The following is a 20,089-nucleotide window of genomic DNA, read 5'->3' on the forward strand; positions in this document are numbered from 1 at the left end:
GGGGTGGGGTGGGAGGTTGAGGAACCAGGTGGTGGGTAATAGGGAGGGCATGTACTGCATGGAGCACTGGGTGTGATGCCAAAACAATGAACACTGTTATGCTGTAAATAAGCAAATAAAAATAAATAAATTAATTAAAAAAAAAAAAAAAAACAGAGCTTCCCTATGACCCTGCAATTGCACTGCTGGGTATTTACCCCAAAGATACAGATGTAGTGAAAAGAAGGGCCATCTATACCCCAATGTTTATTGCAGCAATGGCCACGGTCGCCAAATTGTAGAAAGAACCAAGATGCCCTTCAACGGACGAATGGATAAGGAAGATATGGTCCATATACACTATGGAGTATTATGCCTCCATCAGAAAGGATGAATACCCAACTTTTGTAGCAACATGGACGGGACTGGAAGTGATTATGCTGAGTGAAATAAGTCAAGCAGAGAGAGTCAAGTATCATATGGTTTCACTTATTTGTGGAGCATAACAAATAACACGGAGGACATGGGGAGATGGAGAGGAGAAGGGAGTTGAGGGAAATTGGAAGGGGAGGTGAACCATGAGAGACTATGGACTCTGAAAAACAACCTGAGGGTCTTGAAGGGGCAGGGGGTGGGAGGTTGGGGGAATAGGGTGGTGGGTATTAGGGAGGGCACGAATTGCATGGAGCACTGGGTGTGGTGCAAAAACAATGAATACTGTTACGCTGAAAAGAAATTTTTAAAAAAATTCCAAAAAAAAAAAAAAAGAAAAAAAAGAAATGGTCTAAAGATTTCATATACAAAGGTGTTCACTAACCATTGCTTCCAGATGTCCTATGCTGCAGATCTGGGATTCAACAGCAATACTACAAAGCAAGCCATAAAGCCGGAGAACGCCAAGTGAAATTAATGTCATCTACAATAGAAGGATTGCATTGTTCAAGGAGCTTAGCTTAATTAGAGAATGCAGGGAACAGAGCAGGGTCAGATAGTGATGGTAAGGAGTAGAAACAAGGTGTGAAGGCCTGAAACAATATTGAGGTTGGCCATTTCCTGGATGTCCAAGCTACCTTCCTCTGGGTAACATTTGAGACTTTCTAATACATCCTTGACCTCTAAGCTACATGATTCACTATTCTCTAAACTTGTTAGCGTACCTTTCCATCAGCATACTATAGCTTTCTTAATGCTCTTTTTTTCATCTCTACTTATAAAAATCTCACTCTTCAAGAGGAAACTCAAATGTCAATTTCTTGATTCTTTTCTAATGGACATTCTCTAGTTAGAACTGACCTTTATACTTCCATTTTGACCTTTCGTCACCATACCACATGATGCCTTTCAGTGGGTTGGCTGTGTAAATGACTATGAGTAGATGTTTATGGTAAAGAACGTAAATTTCTCATCTTTGATATTCTCTGTAGCATTTAATATCATGCCTCAAATAGACTAGGTACTTAATAAATTGTTTATATATTATCAGTGATATCTCATCAGTATGAACCAACTCCAAAGATTCTGTATCATTCTTGGAGCCATGTTATTTCTGACCAGTAGAAATGCCTGGGATGAAGATGTAATCATCTACTTACCAGCTCCAGAAATGATCTCACCAGCCACGTATCCTTTTTGGGGTTTTAATGATGACAAAACTAAAGTCCATAAAATGGTTGCTTATTACCCAAGATCAGAGAGCCTAAACAATAATGTGGACTTCCTAATATCTAGTCCAGCAATGTTTTGGCTTCGTTATATATTAAGAAGAGAAGAAAATAGGACCTTTGAATTGAAAGGCCATAATTCTCACCATATTATATTTAGCTCTTAGGGAGTTGTTATGCCTTTCTTTCTCTTTAGTAAATACAAATCAAAAATAAAATGAAAAACTAAACAAGATGGTAAACAAGATGTCACAGAAAGAAATGTGATGGTCCTGAGCTTGAAGGAGCAAGATATCTGTGAATGAGATTAAAGAGCTGAAGAAGGTAGAAGAGGCAACGTGGTGGTAGGAGTTGGGGAGAGATGAGTGGAGAGAAGAGAGGTTGACATTTATCTCCAAGATGCTTCCCATCAAGCTTCCCACAGCAAATCCTGTTGGCTCTACCTTCAACATACAACCAGAATTTGACCATTTCTCACAATCTCCACTATCATCTCTTGCCTAGATTATTGCCAATACCCATCTGAATGGTCTCCACTTCTACCTTTGCAGTCTATTCTCAGCATAACAATGAGGGTGACCCCATTAAACTGTGAGAGCATATCACTTCTCCACTCAAAACCGTCCAATGGTTCCCCAACAGCCCCAAGATAGGAGTTGATGTCCTCACTGTGGCCTACGAGGCCTCCATGACTGCCCCTCATTGCCCATTAACTGTGACTTTACCTCCCACTTTCTTACTCACTCACTCCATTCCAGCCACATGAGTGCTCTCCAGCCCTCTAATCCAGGGCCACTGCCACCCCCCAGATCTCTGAGCTTGCTCTCCCAGAAAAGGCCAGAGGCTGACTGTCCCACAGGCCAGTTGATAAGTCAGGCTCAGTGAGACCTTCCCTGAGACCTTCCCCAACCACCTATCCAAACTGAACATTCCTTTCTCTAGTGGTTCATTTGCCTGCCTGTGCTTTATTCTTCTTAGGTCCTAGCACTGGATATTTTACTTATATATCTTATTTATAGTATTATGACCAAATAAAGAGTTAACTCAATAAGATATTTTTGCCTTCTTCATTCTGTTTTGATCACTGATATACCCCTAGTGCCTAGAATGCTGGCTGGTATTTAGTAGGCTATGAATAAATATTTGTGGAATAAACTAATGAATAAATGCAAAAATCATCTGCTCTTAATAGGCTCTTAACATATTAAGTCTTGCACCTCCCTAAAGGAAAACTTTACCCACAGTCTAATATCATTTAAAACTAAACAAATTCTCTTAAAGGTAATTAAGATTTTTTTCTTCCAGAGACAAATTAGACAATTTCCTACTGACTAAAGAACTCCCTATTTGATCACTAGAATTTATTAAGCATACCAAATTGCACATAAGAGGAGGGGTGTGTGTGTGTGTGTATGCAAGGAAAGGGAGCAAAAGAGTGATGTCTTTTAGAAAGAGATTAATATCCTTCAGACCTAAAGATTAGTAAAGGCATGTCTGGCAGGCACCGAATTATTCCGTTACTGAGAAGCCAGAATAAAGAGTTTTGCTGAAACTGTAATATGAACTAAAGAAACCTTCAGAAAGAACAGAAGCTACATCTATGCTTATTCTTCCGAGACTCTGGATCTCAGAGTATGATTCCCATTCTAAAAATCATCTCCACAACATTCCAATAACATTCATTTAAGAAATTCTGCATAAATTTTAGGCATCTTTATGACCTAAATTTAGTGAGAGTGTGTGACTCATAGATAGTATATGGAACCTAGAAAATAATATAAATATTATTAATTAATATTGAAGTTTATGAGGCATTTTAATATGTATTATTATTTTTTAATAATTCAAATTCAAATTTATTTCCAATATTTTCAGCACTTTTTTAGAGGTGGCGAGGAACAGAAGGAGAGGAAGAGAGAGAATCTTAAGCAGGCCCCACACCACCACAGAGCCCGATGCAGGGTTTGATCTCCACTCTGAGATCATGACCTGAGCTGGAATGAAGAGTCAGATACTTACCTGACTGGGCCACTAGATACCCCTTAATGTTCATTATTTTTGTAATGTAGTATATGAACTATACTTCTATATTTTATATCCCCCCAATCTTTACTACCCATTTTATCTGTATTTTCCCTGATAATGACCTTTACCTATTAAGATTTTATTTACTAGAGAGAGAGAGAGTGAGTATGAGGAGGAAAGGGCCAGAGGGAGAAGCAGACTCCCCACTGGGCTGGCAGACTGATGCAGGATTCGATCCTGGGACTTCAGAATCATGACCTGAATCGAAGGCAGTTGCTTAACCAATTGAGCCACCCAGATGCCCCAAGCTTCATCTATTTTTATTCAAACCATATATGGCACAAGGTAACAAGATCTAGCTAGCTAAACATAATGAGTGTTTTGCAGGTAAGGAAACTAAAACTTGAAGAGTTTAATTGAGTATGTCCAAGGCCACACACATCACTAAATTATAGAGCTGAGATGCATACAGAGACGATCTGACCCAAGCTATCTACCTAATGACACTTCCTTTCTATGATACACCATCCAAGCTAGCACAATGCTTTGTCCAATATGCTAATCTAGTATTAAATATCCCCCTGCATTGTAGTAGGCTATCACTCCAGCTGCAATATGAACCCCTTCAAGTTTTCATATGGCAACATAGGATGACCACTCAGACTGGTCTCTCTGAACTTATTCCTGTGATAAGCCCAATGCCCGGCCAGTGGTATTCAACCTGGCTGACAGCATTGCTATGTGAGTGCACACACACCCACAGAATTCCTCAGTCTATCTTCCTACTGCCCTGCCCATCCTTTAGTCCTCACCCAAGTCCATTAACATACACACCAGGCTACAGTCTAAAGGAATTTGTTGGATATGAATTTAGGAATTGGGGCTGTCTCTTATCCTAGGGCAGTGTCTGGCATATAGTAGAGATGTTTAGTAAGAACAGCTGAATTGCTTAAAATGATCCATTGATTGGAATGTGGACATTTATATTATACCCAGTATTTTTAGTATTCTGGTCATAATAACCTTCCTAGCAGAATTTGATCTATAAGGACATCGCAAAACTCCCTTTAAAATCCAGAGGTATCAGGATATTTCCCACCACAACCACTCAAGCCAAGTGTGGGAAGCTTCAGGAAAACCTCTCAGAGGGCTTAACATACAATTCCTGCAGTTTGGAGGACACAGAACCTAGAGGCTGACTCTAGTCTGGAAAGAATGCAAATGTATGAGGGTTGCAGGAACTGTTGCCTTTTATGGCAAAGGATAAGAGAGAGCTATAGTGGGAGCAGCCTGTACTTTCAGAGTTTATGGGACAAAAGAGCCAAATGTTTCCTTTGAGCCAGAATGAATGCCAAGGAAATTAGCAGGACTGGAGTTGTCATCAAAGGGTCATGCCCAGGTGATTACCATCCAGGGTTAGGTACTCCAACAGAAAGAACCAAGACCAGAGTCAGCCAGAGGGTGCATCTTCTTTTGGCAGGGTACAATGCTATAATACAGGTCTCTAAAGAACAAAAAGTAATATCCCATCTGCCACTCAGAAGGCTACAAAGTCATGTGGCCACTACACTAAGAAGGACCTTTCTTTATTCCCCCCTTTCCCTCTTCTCTATGACCTCCCCTTGACCTTGGGAAATAAGTAGGACAAGGTGGGAAACAGAAAGCAAAGACAGACTCTACGCCTTCTTTCCCCACTGCAGATTTTATGCCTGAGTCAGGCTGGGAGTTACAGGGTGAAGAAGGCTAAATTGAATAAGAAATTGAATACTTGACATTCCAGATACTGGGCTTCCAAGTTGAGTAGCCTTTCTGTGCATTCTGCTGCTTATTCATGGCAACCATCTGTTTTCATATATAACATTATGTGGTGTATCTGTCAGACCACACAGTTCAGAGCTTAGGAGCTCCAGCTAAAGGAGACAGAGAGATGTGACCTTGGGTAAGTTATTTAATCTCTCTAAGCCTCAGTTTCCTCACTTGCAGAAGGAGAATACAATAGCACTACTTGATCAGATTGCTGTGAAAAATGTTGTAGTACATGTGAAGCAGTAGATGATTCATGCATCTAACCAACTTTTATTGAATATCTACTATATTAATTTCCTAGAGCTGCCATAACAAAGTACCAAAAACTGGGTGGCTTAGAACAACAGAAACTTATTGTCTTAAACTTCTGGAGGCCAGAAGTCTGAAATCAAGATGTCAGCAGGGCTCTGCTCCTGATGAAGGTGCTAGAGCAGGATCCCTTCCAGTCCTCTCTCCTTGCTCCTCTAAGTAACTTGGCTTGGGGCAGCATAACTTCAGTCCCTGTGTGTATGCCTATGCACAAACTTCTCTTTTTTATAAGGCACCAATCGTACTGAATTAGGGGCTGATCTTTCTCCAGTACAAGGTCATCTTAACTAATTACACCTGTAACAACCAATTTCCAAATAAGGTCATATTCTGAGATAATAGGGATTAAAACTTAAGCATATGAATGTTTAGGGTACATAATTCAACCCATAGTACCTATTTTGTATCAGACACTTCTAGGTACTGAAGGCCAGCAGTGAATAAACTGTACTTTGTGTATTTGTATTCTAATTAGGAAAAGTCACACAATATATGCACAAATAAACAAGATAATTCTAGATAGACACAGAGCGCTAAAGAAAGTAGAATAATAGATTAGAGCAGCGGTCCTCAAACATTTTGGTCTTTGAACCCCTTTTCCTCTTGGTCCCCAAAAGATTTGTATATTTGGATTCCGTATCTGTCAATATTTACCATTTCAGAAATTTATTTTATCCGGGGCGCCTGGGTGGCTCAGTGGGTTAAAGCCTCTGCCTTGGTCTCAGGTCATGATCCCAAGGTCCTGGGATCGAGCCCCACATCGTGCTCTCTGCTTGGCAGGGAGCATGCTTCCCTTCCTCTTTCTCTGTCTGCCTCTATGCCTACTTGTGATCTCTGTCTGTCAAGTAAATAAATAAAATCTTAAAAAAAAAAAAGAAATTTATTTTATCCATTACTCTAAATTAAAAACTTGGTGACACATGTTTAATATTTCATGTGGAAACACCAATATTAAAAACTAGATAAATTACTGAGCAAGAAAATGTAGAATTTTACTGTCAATATTTATAACTCAAAAACATGCTTTTTACATTATTATGGAATCTTGGTTCAAGTGATCACTCAAAACTCATGCCTAGCTGAATCTAACCTAGCCAAATATCAAAGCAGTATGTGTGTACCTACTGGTAGATAATTTATTGACACTTATATATAATGTGTGGTTCTCAGCCTAACTGTAACTTAGAATCACCTGGGGAGCTTAAAAGGTTTTTGATAATGAAAAGCCACGCCAAATCATTTAATTCCGAATGTTTAGACATGGGTTCTGCTGCTGCTAATTTCCTTACTTCATCAGAGATACTTAAGTAAGCAAGAGTAGCCATGAAGAATTGAAACCAAACAGGCAAAAATGTTATACAGGTCATTTTAAGCCAGGATTAAGAACCCCTGCTCTATTCTAGATGAACATGAACTCCAACAGGCATTGATTAGTTAAACCAACCTCTCAAGATTCTGAAAGTTCTCAATCTGACCTTGCTCTGTTCTTTGGAATCATTTTGACCCAACATGAATATGAACTAGAATATGGGCATTATATTAATTCTACCTGTATATATATGGTCAAGTGGAAGAAAAAGTTCAAGTTCATCTCTTGCTGTCTTGGAAAATACCCAACTATCTGTCCTGCGAAAAGGCTGAAATGTCAAATGACACTGTTTCCTACAAAACTAAATTAGAGCATGGCCTCGAAAGTTAATATATGCAGATCTTTCCTCTGCCCTTAGAAGGTCAAATATTCACAATAGTCATAAAGTCTACACTGCCCTATCCTCCAGGATTTGAGGCTGCAAGAACAAATTATAAAATTAAAGAAAAAGAAATCCTCTACTGAAGGAAAATTAGAGTTTAAGAAGAAGGAAGACTTTCCGAAGATACAGCTAATCAGAAATGCATCGTTGAAACCACCGAATAGCTGCAACATGCTTTACAACTTAGAAAACTCTTGCATCTGTCAACTGACGCAATCCTCGTAACATTTGTTGTTGGTAACTATTATACATATTTCCATTTTCTATGAAAGGAAATAGAGATTATAAGAGGTTAAGTGACTCAGCCAACGTTAACGGTACCAATAACACCTAAACTCACGTCTTACTCAGGAAATCTTGAGCCTTTTCAACAACCTTTCCCTATATGTGGGAATGTGTCAACATTTCTTGAACGGGTTTTCCTGTTAGATACTATCTAAAATAAAAACTTCCTTCCCAGACCAAATAAATGTAAAATCTGTTTTTAAATTGTATCAATATATTATACCACTCATAAGTCAGAAAGAATGAATTAATTCACCACAGTAATACTTTTCACCAAAGATTATTGGGTATGTTCTATTCTTTATTTTCACTAACAATATTTTAAAACCAACAGTTTCACAGTTGAACCAGTTTGGGGCAGACTCCTTGAATGCTGGACAGAATTTTTAAAAACTCTTTTTCTCAGTATTGTCTGTAAAGTAAGTTAAATAAACTATAATAACTATCAAAGAATCTAGCTAAACAGACATGAATGCAATTATCCCTAGCAGACAATTCTGCATCAAATGAAGAGGCACATGATCGGGGCGCCTGGGTGGCTCAGTGGGTTAGGCCTCTGCCTTTGGCTCGGGTCATGATCTCAGGGTCCTGGGATCGAGCCCCACATCCGGCTCCTGCTCAGCGGGGAGCCTGCTTCCTCCTCTGCCTCTCTGCCTGCTAGTGTTCTCTGTCAAATAAATAAAATTAAAAAAAAAAAAAAATGAAGAGGCACATGATCAAATGAAAAAAGAAAGAAGTCTTTAGTATTTCACCTAAAAATCTGATCTAACAAAAAATGAAGTAATGGTAACCCATAAAAAAGGCAGTACTTTGAGTAATAGTGATGAATATGAAACCCAGTCAATGCCCCATTTTAAATAACATCTGTGCCTCTTTGTAGTCTATAATAATAAAATGATTCTCTTTAGTTTGTGTTCTAGTACAGAGACTAAGGGGAAAGTAGCCCTCAGAGTAACAAGATGGCAGAGAAACTCTCTCCTTTCATATTACTCCCCAAAATTAGCAATCAATTTTTACAGAATCAAACAGCCAAATGAAGACTGGACAGAATGAAAGACTAAGGGCAACAGAAAAGCAGATGCTTTGGCAAGAAGGCAGCCTATAAATGTTGGTTTCCCAGGATTTTGATAGCAAGAGTATTTATCTTATTGAAAGCAGAGTCTAATTGAATAAAAGAGTTTTTAAAATAGTGGGCCATTAATTAGGCGGCATGGGGTAAAGCACAGATTCCATAATGTACGAGGCTTCTGGGAGCCACAGGCAGCACTCATTGATTCTGTCAGGGTGCCAGAGGAACGAGAGAGCTGAATGTTTCGCCTCTTCTGGAAGCCTACCTGATACATTTGGAAGTGGCTTCCCCATGCATTGCCTCCGTTCAAATCATCCCATAATTACTCTGGCACTGTAAGCTGCGAACTTGGCGGGCTCTGAGAGTTATCAGATGTTTTTCTCATGCTTGCTGAACCTCTCTTAGACAAATTTTGCATTGTTTTTTGTGTCAGTTTTATCGTGGAACATCGTGTTGCCATCTGGGAAGGAAAACAACATGGTAGAGGAGCAGCTGGTGAATGGCAATGGACAAATAAACATTGGCAGGCACCCGCCATTAGGTGAGATAAGAGGGATGGGCAGGCGCCAACACCGACGATCCCTCACCACTGGAACATCTTTCACTGTCCCCTTCCTCTTATCTTCATTCAAATTCATGGCAATTTTTCATTTAGAGGCTTAAGCTCTCCAAGTGTCAGGTGTTGGGCTTTCTCTTCTCTGTCCAGGAGGATCAAGAGAGATCTATGAAGTGCCCTACCAATTTAATTTCTCTCCCTGGACAGGACAATGGGCTTCCTGAAGCAAGGGGAAAGCTTCTGATACCTTAATAGAAAGGCTCCCCGAGGAATGAGAGGATACTGAAACTCTCACCAAGCTTTTTCAACCGATCTGGTGGCCTTTATTTGGGTCACACCCAGCATCAGCAGTATTTGGGGCTTTCAAACCCTTAAATCTTTTAAGGACCATATTTATGGTAAACCAATATAAATAATACAAGCATGCCTTTGGGAGCAGGACAGTTAGGGGAAGTAAGTTATACTTGATTAACAGTTATACATCATGCTTTCTTGTTCCCAAGATATAATTTTCCCATTGTAACATTTCTATAATTGAGATCCACAGAACAGATGCCTAAAAAAAAAATCTGACAACCTCTAGGCAGCAGAAAAAGTTGTGAAGTGCCAACAGTCATTATTTCCTACACATGTGCAAACTGGTAACATCTGAAGGTAAACATCCATCCAACCACATCAGTTGTGTTGTTTTTATTGTTGGAACTAATCAGGTTGAATTCTTACCTTAAACTTGGATTTCGACTTTTGGAACAGGAAATTTGAATTGATTCAAAAGATTACACACACACACCCAATAAAGCATTAATTTTTAAAATTGTGTTCAGTTTACATAAATTTGTTTCACACAGCCAATGCAATCAGAGGCAACAGAAGCTGCTGAATCACTCAAAATAATTCAAAATTCTTCACATTAATAGAAGTTGGAATGGTGCTCGCTTCGGCAGTACATATACTAAAATAATAGAAGTTGGAATGATGATTCTATGTATCATGAAGACTGGCCTTCAAGCTGGAATATTTATCTGACAAAATCTTCCAGCTGGCTTTCAATATACAATTCAATTAAGAATAAAATTACATATATTCAATATATATTAAAGTCAATATATAATTCAATTAAGAAAAAGTTATATATATAAAGTATAACTTACATATATTATATTAAATGTAATTGTTCTCCTAACTGGATTATATACTACATGTGTGTAATATATTATGTATTGAATATATATCATGTTCTATACGTAATGTTTCATATACATGAATTTAACCAAAAAGGAAATGAAAATGCAAACAAAGCCCTAGAACTCTCGACAAAGTTATACTCTAAGTCCTAAAAAGGAAAGGGTTAAAAGCAAGAAAACCAATATACCAATAAGTCATTTATAAAGGTCAGTGGCTAAGAAAATTTGAATGCTGCAGTATAAAAGGTTTAACCACAAATTTTGATTGTGGTAGTTATGAAAATGGCACAAAACTACATGTACCATTTATTATAAAATACCATACATAAAACCCATATTCAGTTAATATATTATTTCCTCCAACACACGCACACAGTCGATGGTGATGTTAAGGGAAATATGCTAACTTTCAGAATTGTTGAAAATCATCTAATTCATCCCTTTGTTTAGAAAGTAAGGTCCTAAGATCCCACAATTCACTTGTGACAGACTTGAACTAGAAATTATGAGCTAGGCAGAAAGGCTTCATAAGAAGAATATGAGGGCATGAAATGAAATGCCTTGTCCTATGCAATAAGCCAAATTAGAGCCAGCCAGTAACTCTCCTGAAACAACATTAAAGCAAGTTCTCTGAAAACAATCCCTGCTACTAAAATAATCCTCACTTAAATTTCTATGATTAAACATGACCAAGAAGATGGCTAGGTAAATCTAAGAAAAACCAATGCATAAAAAAACTTCCTAAAAACCTGTTTAAATTCATTTCAGTATCACTCATGAGACAAGCCAGTCACTCTGAATGTTTCAGTAAGTGATATAATTTATATGTGACCACACACTTTGGTCCATGTGCTATCCATTCTTTTGATATCTGTCAGGCAAGTGTATGACAACTGTTATTACCCTGTTTTGAGTTCCAATGAGATTATTTGAGCTAACCTCATTATATTGTTAATTCAGAAATTTTGAGATCATGATCCATTAAGTCCCTAATCCTTAATCTAAGAATTCAATAAAATTTCTGCTTATAGACCACTCTTAATCAACACTCATAAGTAATTTTGTCCTAGGACACCTGAGTGGTTCATTCAGTTAAGCATCTCCCTTCAGTTTAGGTCATAATCCAAGGTCCTGGATTCAAGTCCAACATGGGGCTTTTTGCTCAACGGGGAACCTGCTTCTGTCTCTGCCTGTCCTTCCCCATGCTCATGCTCTCCCTCGCTCTCTCTCCCACTCTCTCTGACAAATAAATAAATTTAATTAATTAATTAATCTTTAAAATATAAAAAGAAATTTTGTCCTAGAACCACAGAAAAATACTTTCTAAAGTAAACACATCATTGGCAAAAAGAAGCGGCAAGCAACTTCCTCTTCATTTCTTGATCATCTACAACATACAGAAGAGAGTACAGGGACTCTAGTGACACCAAGAAAGGTCATTCTTAGCCCTACTTACCAATGAAGAAATTGAAACCTAGGAGTGGCAAATAATTTGCCCAAATTTGAGCAGCTTGAAAACAGAGCAGAACAGTCTCTAAGGCCTATGACCTTACCTTAGGCACCAAACTAGGATCATGTAATTGATTGTGACTTTGAGGTCAGTTTGAGTACTCAGATAGGCTTCTTGGAAGAACTAGAAAATAAACAGGGCTTTGAAGGGAAAATAAGCTTAATAAAAGGTAGATTTTTGTAAAAAAAAAAAAAATCAGCAAATAAACAAAACCAAAGAGCAACTACTGGACAAGAAGAAAGGGAAACTCAGACAGGAATGTTGGAATTTTGTAGGAGGCCTGTAGAAGAAATTGGAATTAGAATTCCATTCTGGCCAAGGTAATTCAAATCAATTTGTAAACGCTGATGTCCTGTTGGAAGGCTTCCAGGGAGACAGAGCAGTATGGAGAGGAAGTAGTCCCCCTTGATGAGTAAGTCAGTGCCTTCCTGAGAAGGGTAATAGCCTCACAGCTCAGGGGGGCCCAGATGACAGAATGCAAGAGGTGACATAGCTAATATGATCACTGAGTGATAAATCAGAGCATATAATCACTTGGATATTTTTCATCCCAAAAGACAGGATCTTGTCACTTAACAGGATCAATGAAGAAAGAAGCATATCCCTGGCCACAGAGAAGTACCCAGAGCCACTGTGCCTTCCTGGGAGTAAAATAGTTTTGACACAGCTACAACGTTTATCTGAGCCACCAGAATGTCCCTGTTAACAACAGAATTTCATAGGAATAGAGCAAAATGTAATCATAAGTACCCCAAACTCCAAGAACTCAACAATAGAGCTATATAAGGTAAAGCTCAGGCTTTGAAGAGTCCAGATCTAAGATGTCCAGGGTAAGAAAATCGTGTCATGTCAACATTAACAAAAGGGGCACACTGAATTTAAAACAAAGCAAAGTAGGGGCACCTGGGTGGCTCAGTGGGTTAAAGCCTCTGCCTTCAGCTCAGGTCATGATTCCAGGGCCCTGGGATCGAGCCCCACATCAGACTCTCTGCTCAGCTGGGAGCCTGCTTCCTCTTCTCTCTCTGCCCGCCTTCCCACCTACTTGTGATCTCTGTCAAATAAATAAATAAAATCTTAAAAAAAAAAAAAAAAAAAAGCAAGTATTCTATCATGAGGAAAAATTTAAAAAGGCTCTAATACTGCATGCTTAAAAACAAGCTTAGGCCTGGGATAAGAGGAGGTGCGAGGGCGGGGGGGAGTCATTCCTGCCACAAAATGGGCATAAGTGGGAACCCTAAAGGTTAGAGAATCTGTTTAAATATGGAAGGCAATGTCAAGTGCCTTAGGGCCTTGAAGTGGGAGCCTAAACTTTGGGAAAGCAAATGCAAGGAACTAAGAACTACTGGACCTGACAATGAACTCCTTAAAAAGAGGGATAATATTTTATCTATACTAAAATTCCCAAACAATGTCCAGTAAATACTAACAGTTTAATAAACATTTGATGGCTAAGCAGAGGCATAACACCCTAAGGTTCCCTTCTGATCCATAGTAGAGACGGAAAAGCCTTAAGAGGAATAAAAAGGACATTGCTTAGGTGATGATCTTAGGAGGGCAAGGGGCCCCTTTGTTCACTGAAGGTCTCCAGCAGCCCTCATGACAGGGCTCACTGTGACTGTGAGAGGTCATTTCTCAGAGCTAAGTACCACCTTCTCTCCCTGGCATAGACCTGGAAACAGCAAGCTCATAAAGCCTAACGTCTAACTGGTGTCACTCTCTAGAGCATGAGTTGGCATCAATAGCCTAACTTGGAGATGTCAAAAGCAAGTGAGAACTAAAAAAAAAAAAAAAAAAAAAAATTGAAAAGACTGTGCTAAAAAGAAACTGCCTACATAATAATTTGCCTTAAGCTCCAATTAGAGAAGACCACATCTTTTGTAATACATAGGCACTGCCATATTTTAAAGCCGGAGTGATATTTGGATTCCATGACCCTATGTCCCCACTTTTTTACTCCCTTCCTTTCAATTATCCTTAACCTCAGCTCCAGAAGAACCCACTGCACAGGCAGCCTCTTCTGGGTAAAAACAGGCTCTGTTGTGGTAGGTAAAACTCTTGACTCCAGGTTTTTCTATTCCCTCTCATTTAAGCTATCTGCCATTTATTTGTCCCACCAAATATCAAAGCATGTTACATAGCAACAGTAACTAAAATGCTGTAGTGCTGGCGTAAGAATAAAAAGAAAAGGAGCACCAGGTTGGCTCAGTTGGTACAGCATGCAACTCTTGATCTTGGGATTATAAATTCAAGTCACACACTGGGTGTAGAGATTACTTAAAAATTAATCTTAAAAAAATTTTTTTAAGTCAATAAATTACTTAAAAACAGAAAGTAGTGTTCATTAAAATTTATATATTGTTAATGTGATAAATCAGTTTCAATAATAAATATTACTTAAATATTTTGTAATTTGTTTTGCTTTTAAGTCTATTTAATTCTAGTTTATTTAAAAGATAAGCACGAAAATATAAACCATAAAATTTTGAAGAAAATAGAAAGTAATTTTATTGATTCTGTGACTTTTTAAGCTTTAAAGTTAGATAAGATATTATAGGAAAACTTAAATTTGACCACATAATACTTTGGCTTTAAATCAGAAAACAGCTTGAGCAAAATTAAAACTATAACAGACATCTATTTTTTTTTTTAGATTTTTTTTTAGCAGAACAGTTTCCTTTGGACTAACAATCTGCTCCCTCTTGACTTATTTGAGACTGTCTCTATCCCTCCAAAAGTGGATGGACAAGGTAAATATGGCCATTCCCACATCCAATATTCCTGGGCAGATGACTGTTTCAGGAATTGGCATGTGGCTGTGTCCACCCAGTGAGACTCATTTGAGAGATTGTACTATAATGACTAGGAAAGAGAACCTTCCTTCACTGAGTGACTGAGAAGACTGGATCTCTGCATCGTCATTCTGTCACAAAGAGGAAAGGTCTGCCTGAATTACATCAGTCCCCGAGACATCCAAGCTGAGAAATAGACAGTCTGAGTCTGGATGATGCTATTAAGTCCCTGAACTCAGCAATACATAACGCGGTTCTCGGGAGCCATCAGTGAGCCAGGAAATTCCCATTTTTTGTTAAGCTAGTTTGAAGTGGCTTTCTGTCTCATATAACCAAAAAGCATTACAGAGAAACAGCTGCAGCTATGAGCAGAGGAGGCAGAAAACTGAGCACTGGCAGGGGCTGGGAGGGGGCACCATGGCCGGGATCACCACCACTGAAGTAGTGAAGAGCAAGTTGCAGGTTCTGCAGCGTAAGCCAGCGAGGCAGAGGAGAGGGCCGAGCACCTGTAGCAGGAGATGGAGGAGAAAGGTAGGCCTAGGAGCAGGCTGAGGCTCAGGTGGTCTCCTTGAAACATAGGATCCACCTCGTTGAAGAGGAACTGGACCATGCCCTGCAAAAGCTGGAGGAAGCCGAGAAAGCTGCTGCTGAGAGTAAGAGTGGTATGAAGGTTACCAAAAGCTGAGCCTTAAGAGATGAAGAAAAGATGGAAGTCCAGGAAATCCAACTCAAACAAGTTGAGCACACTGCAGAAGAAGCAGACCAGAAGTATGACAGGGTGGCTCAGAAGTTGGTGATTACTGAGGGGGACCTGGAATGCAGAGAGGAATGAGCTGAGCTGGCAGACTCCCATTGCCAGGAGGTGGATGAGCAGATAAGACAGACGGACCAGAACCTAAAGTGGCTGAGTGATGCACAAGAAAAGTACTCTCAAAACGGAGACAAAGAAGAAGAAATAAAGATTCTCACTGTTAAACTCAAGCAGGCAGAGACTGATGCTGAGCTCTCTATAAACTCAGCATCAGTCTCTGCCTGCTTGAGTTTAACAGTTAACTCAAGTTTACCCAGTTAACTTGGGTAGTTAACTCTACCCAAGCCAGAGAGGATAACTGATGATTTGGAAGATAAGCAGAAATGTACCAAAGAGGAGCACCTCTGTACACAAAGGATGCCAGATCAGCTTCTGCCTGACCTGAATGATATGTATAGCACCCCAGTCCCACCCTGCGGCTGCTCCTCCCCATGGACACTGGCTCCAGCCTGAGGCCAGCCTGCCCAAAACTGGCCTTGAAACTGACAGCTCATCTTTAACAGAAAGGCTATTTTCTCCTTTTGCCGCTTTTCCCACCCTAACTCCTGTGTCTTCTTCACCAATCTCTGCCTCTCCCTACAGATTTTAGTTGGTCTTGAGTCTGAGCATCTTTGGGAATAATATTTAAGGGAACGTAAGCACAATGTGAAGTGTCTTTAAAAGTATTTTGTAGATAGAGTCAAGATGGCGGGGAAGTAGGAGGAGGCACCATTTCAACCTGTACCCTAAAGTGAGCTGATTACCTACCAAAGAACTCCGACCACCCATGAATTCAGCCTGAGATCAGAATTATACACGTCTGGATCTCTACAGGAACAGAAGACGCCAGTGGCAGGTAAAGCAGACTGGGAGCGTCGGACTGATATCGGAAGATAAACAAAAGGGGGAGGGAGCCACTAGAGGTGACCGATTGGAAAGTAATACCCCAACACGAGAGTGCTCTGCATCTGGGGACCAGCATTAACTTGGAGTCTGGTTGAAAGCACTCAAAAAACAAAGAGCAAAGGATCGCGGGGGGGTAATAGTGGGAACCTGGGCGGTTAGGGTCAGGGACCTAAGTCCCCGGACCCAGGACAGCCTCCCCTGGCTCTGAGCCAGAGAGAGTGCGGCGGAAAAATCAGGTCTCCGTCCCTGAGCCGCCACTGCGCCTGAACGCCAGCGCGCCCGAGAACGAGTGGGGTCTGGCTCCCGTGAGGGGCTGGGAGCCTGGTCAGACGGCAATCCTGAAACGCGCGCGTCCCACACCCTCCCTTGGGATAGGTGCTCATAGGCCCTAGCCTGGAGCTCTGGCAGCAGGAAAAACCAGACATTCCCAGCCCGGGACAGCGGGAAAATCTCAGTGTGCGATCTCTGCTCGGAACCTCTCTGGCGGTCTGGAGCTGCCTAGACAGCCACCGCTGCCCTGGTTTTGGGTACAACGAGGAGCTCCTGCATCCCCAGGGACAGTGACTCAGAACCGACTCAGCCAGCAGCTTTTCCAAAACATTCTGGGGCTTCTCTCTGAGAGGGAGGTCGGGGTGCAGTTTGCTCTCCTCTAAACCTCCAAAAACCATCAAAAGCTGTCAAGGCGAGAGAAAGCAGATGAAAGAACATAAAAACGCCCAGAGAACAAAAGGCTGAAAAAAACAGTTTCCTCAGAACTCACCCCCTTGAGGGGAGTGGGAGGACCTAACTCAGGGAACATCATTGTCTGAAAACCCACGTGGCAGGCCCCTCCCCCAGAAAACCAACCAGGAAGGAAGAAAAAAAAAAAAAAAAAGACTACAAGAGAACAACCACCACTACTTCATAAATACAACTTTTATTTTTAACTCTTTACCAATATTCTGGTTCTTTTTTTTATACATACAGATAATTTTTTAACCTATTTACCACCACACTGAGATGTCCAGTACATCAAATTCTTTAATAACCTTCTAACCTGAACTTTTTGATACATACACCCGTGTTTTTCTTTTGCTTTTCTATTTTTTTAATTCTTTTTTAATTTTAACTTAGTTTAGTCTAGTTTGTTCTTTTTTAATTTTATTTTCTACTATATATATAGAGTTAAACTTCAAGGTAACCCCCTTTCCCCAATCAATGCTACCCCTATAGGCAAACCAGTTTCTAATCCCCCTGTAACTTAGGAAAGTTGAGTCCCTTAACAAAAACATCAAGATACCTTCAGGAAGAATCAAAATAACCTTCCTCACCCACACTGAGAATTTATAACCACTCTCCCAATTTTTCCTTCTGTCAGTGTTTCTGTGAATTTGTGTTTGTCCTGATAATACATAAATCTTATACTTGGGGTACTTTCTGATGAGGTTCTTCCCTTTTTTTTGCTTATATATATATTTTTTTTTTCTCTTGTCATATACTTTTATCAGTCTTTTTGTTTGTTTTTGTTTGTATACTTCATAAATCTTACCTTGTGGCCCATTTGGGTGGAGCCTTCTCTTTTATCTTCCCTATTTTTCCTATCTCTCTCTCTCTCTCTTTTTTTTTTTCCTTTTTTCTTTCCCCTTTTTTTTCTTTCTTCTTCTCTATTTCTTTTTCTTTTCTTTTTTCTCTCATTTGGGTGGGGAATCCTGATTGCACAGAAGCGTTCCAGGGTGCACATTGACTGCACCACAATCGATACGTCCAGCTGCATCTGTTCAGTCATCTCTTTCCAAAATGACTAGGAGGAGGAATACCCAACAGAAGAAAAATACAGAGGATGGGCCTTCTGCAACAGAGCTAACGGCTATCGACATAGACAATATGTCAGAAAAGGAATTCAGACTAACAATTATCCAGGCAATAGCTAGGTTGGAGAAAGCCATGGATGACCAAACAGAATTGATTAGGGCAGAACTGAAAGCCACCAGGGATGATGTTCAAAATGCTCTCAATGAGTTCCAATCTAATCTAAATTCTCTAAAAGCTAGGGTAACTGAGACAGAAGATAGAATTAGTGATCTGGAGGACAAACAGATAGAGAGAAAGGATCAGGAGGAAGCCTGGAACAAACAGCTCAGAAGCCATGAAAACAGAATCAGGGAAATAAACGATGCCATGAAACGTTCCAACGTCAGAATTATTGGAATCCCTGAAGGGGAGGAAAAAGAAAGAAGTCTAGAAGATATAGTGGAAGAAGTTGTCTATGAAAATTTTCCCAATCTCACGAATGGAAACAACATTCATGTACTAGAGGCAGAGAGAGTTCCTCCCAAGATTTTAGATTCTCAAAAGTCCTCAGGACACCTTATAGTTAGAATGAGGAATTATGTTTCAAGAGAGACCCTCTTAAAAGCAGCTAGGACAAAAAAGCTCCTTACATACAGAGGAAAGCCCATTAGAATAACGTCAGACCTTTCCACAGAGACCTGGCAAGCCAGGAAGGGCTGGCAAAATATATTCAGAGTACTAAATGAGAAGAACATGCAACCAAGAATACTCTATCCAGCAAGACTGACATTTAAAATGGATGGAGAGATAAAGAGTTTCCAAGACCGGCAAGGCTTAAAAGACTATGCAACCACCAAGCCAACACTGCAGGAAATATTAAGGGGGGTCCTATAAAAGAGAAAAATCCTAAGAATATTATTGAACAGTAATATAGAAACAATCTACAGACAGAAAGACTTCAAAGGCAACACAATGTCAATAAAAACCTATCTCTCAATAATCACTCTCAAAGTGAATGGCCTAAATGCGCCCATAAAACGACACAGGGTTGCAGATTGGATAAAACGACAGGACCCATCCATATGTTGTCTACAAGAGACCCATTTTGAACCTAAGGATACACCCAGACTGAAAGTGAAGGGATGAAGAAGCATCTTTCATGCCAATGGGCCTCAAAAGAAGGCCGGAGTAGCGATTCTCATATCAGATAAATTAGATTTTAAACTAAAGACTGTAGTCAGAGATACAGAAGGACACTACATAATTCTTAAAGGGACTATCTGCCAAGATGATCTAACAATTGTGAATATCTATGCCCCCAATATGGGAGCACCCAATTACATAAGAAAACTATTAATCAAGATAAAGAGTCATATTGATATGAATACAATAATAGTAGGAGATCTTAATACGCCTCTCTCAGAAATAGACAGATCATCGAAGCAGAAAATTAATAAAGAAATAAGAGCATTGAATGAAACATTGGACCAGATGGACCTCATCGACATATACAGAACATTCCACCCTAAAACAACAGAATACTCATTCTTCTCAAGTGCACATGGAACCTTCTCCAGAATAGACCACATACTGGGTCACAAAGCAGGACTCAACCGATACCAAAAGACTGACATTATTCCCTGCATATTCTCCGATCACAATGCTTTGAAACTGGAGCTCAATCACAAGGAAAAGTTCA

General features: G+C 39.8%; 1 pseudogene; it reads left to right on the forward strand.

Annotated features, from left to right (window-relative positions):
- The first annotated feature begins 15,341 nt into the window (after positions 1–15,341).
- On the forward strand, positions 15,342–16,188 carry LOC123943582 (annotated as a pseudogene).
- The last annotated feature ends 3,901 nt before the right edge of the window (positions 16,189–20,089 follow it).

This window comes from Meles meles, chromosome 6 (assembly GCF_922984935.1).
Source record: "Meles meles chromosome 6, mMelMel3.1 paternal haplotype, whole genome shotgun sequence".
Lineage (NCBI taxonomy): Eukaryota > Metazoa > Chordata > Mammalia > Carnivora > Mustelidae > Meles > Meles meles.